Genomic DNA, 216 nt, shown 5'->3' with positions numbered 1-216 from the left:
ATTAAGGGGAAAAAAAAATCCATCGTAATAACAGCCTTTAAACATATGCTGATTCAAATGATATTTCTAAAGTGTCGATCATTTTTTATTTTTTCGTTTTATTTTATGAGGATAGTCAAAACGTTAACAACTTTTAATGACAGGATAACAAATATATGAAATTATCTGTGAAAAAAAGGACTGATTGTCTTTCTCCTACTGTTCCATTTATTAGTC

This window comes from Penaeus monodon, chromosome 19, assembly GCF_015228065.2.
Source record: "Penaeus monodon isolate SGIC_2016 chromosome 19, NSTDA_Pmon_1, whole genome shotgun sequence".
NCBI classification, from domain to species: Eukaryota; Metazoa; Arthropoda; class Malacostraca; order Decapoda; family Penaeidae; genus Penaeus; species Penaeus monodon.
The sequence above is the reverse complement of the archived record's forward strand: the minus strand, read 5'-3'. Positions refer to the sequence as shown.